The 1827-nt window shown below is 26.2% G+C and overlaps 1 protein-coding gene across 1 annotated transcript in view; it reads left to right on the forward strand.

The window, feature by feature from the left end:
• Positions 1 to 1827, forward strand: part of LOC102680761 (lateral signaling target protein 2 homolog) — a 40841-nt gene that overhangs the window by 2118 nt on the left and 36896 nt on the right. The window lies entirely within an intron of this gene.

Below are 1827 nucleotides of genomic sequence, written 5' to 3' on the forward strand. Positions count from 1 at the left end.
ATTCATTACATATATTAAAAGAGATTCGTTAAAGATTTAGTTCCTTTGATGGCGCTGCAATTTTCAGCAAATTATTTTGATCGATAAAGTGTCCATCTATTATTGGATTGCTGAACTTTTTTCCTATTTGTAACGGTATTTTTATATCGAAATTATAAGTTGGAATACCCGTATGGCAATATTTAACAAATATATTCGTAACAAATTCGATTTATTAATTAATCGATCCTTTTTTTATAGATAATATTTAAAAATTTAAGCGATTAAAATCAATTAAAATCACTTCTTTTTATTCAATTAGTATCGAATTTTTAGATTGAGAAATATACGTATAAAATAATTATTCTTCAAGAATCCAATTTCTATTTAGTTATTTTCTATTTACTATATTTTGTACAATTTTTTTTTGAAATGTTATTATTATACAGGCATTATTTTTAATATTCGATTATATATTTAAATATTCAGTAATTTAATTTTCTTATTTTTTAACAAGAGTTCGCAAACTCATTCTTTTTATTAATTTATTATTATTATATTTATTTAAAAATAAGTTGAATAAATACAAAGAGGAAGGAAAATGAAGAGTTGATAATGATTAGAAAATTTTTATTCAACCTCATTTTTAAATAAATCAATAAGATTGACAATAATTAACAATAACAATTAACAATTAAATATTTTATAAAATTTCAATCATTAGTTAATTTCTAATTTCAATCAGAATTCTTTCCAATAGTTTTACTTACATACAGATAATATATTTCATATATTTTTTGTTTTTTATTTTAACTTAACAAATCAACGATATCTAATCGACTTATTCGAATTTTAAATCGAACATAGATGCGCTCTCTTAAATCCCCGAATAAGGATAAACAAAATTTTATTTATCGATTTTCACCATCGTTTTATACTTCAATAGAAATTGAATCGATGCAGTTGATGTTAAGTCAAACATCGAGGTCCCCGTGAAAATCTATTAGCGGCGTGTCAGGTATATAATCGGTACGTCGATAACTTGGCTAATTAGGCGCAAGTGTAAACGCGACGTGAGCGGATGTTGGCCGGAAAATGGGGCAAACCTGATATCCGGCCAGACGTCGATTTTTAATCGTTTAATCGCGCTGCCCACGTGTTACCTCTTGTCTCTGTTTCACGCTTATCTGCGGTTTCCGTCTACCGTCCACGCAATCGGCTCGTTACAGCTCGCGGCAACAATAATTCGATAAGATAGATCCCCGCGTATAATTGATCTATTAATAATTTCTCCGAGCTCTATTTGACGTATGACAAATGTCGATCTATGTTTTATCATCGAGAAGTTTGTCGGGTCTGTTTTTTTCGAAATTGTATGAATAATTTTTCGTGGAATGCAAGATCATTTTTTAAAAATGAATAAATTATTAAGTTGTTGATAATTAAATGTATAATAAAACTTTTGATATTTCTTAGAGATTATTTTTCTTGTTTCTCAAAATCGTATCGTTGTACTACGCATTTATTATATTTTTTTATAGTCTTAACTTGCTGATAGGGATCGTAAAATTCAAAAAATTATTTTGTTACTACTTTTTTAAATTTTAACTTCGTGTTTAAATCTATTTATTAGTCATAAATTAAGAAACTTAAAATCTACGCTTCTTCAATTATTACTTTTGCCTAATTTATTCGAAAAATAAAATTCTTGTATAAATTGTCAAAATTCCTTTAAGCATTACCAAATATCAGAAACCCATTTTATCAAACAAACATCTTCTCAAAAAACAAAATTAATCGCTACGAAATAAATATTTTCTATAAAAATCAAAAAAAAAAAAAAAAAAA

This window comes from Apis dorsata, unplaced genomic scaffold, assembly GCF_000469605.1.
Source record: "Apis dorsata unplaced genomic scaffold, Apis dorsata 1.3 scaffold_297, whole genome shotgun sequence".
Taxonomy (NCBI): domain Eukaryota; kingdom Metazoa; phylum Arthropoda; class Insecta; order Hymenoptera; family Apidae; genus Apis; species Apis dorsata.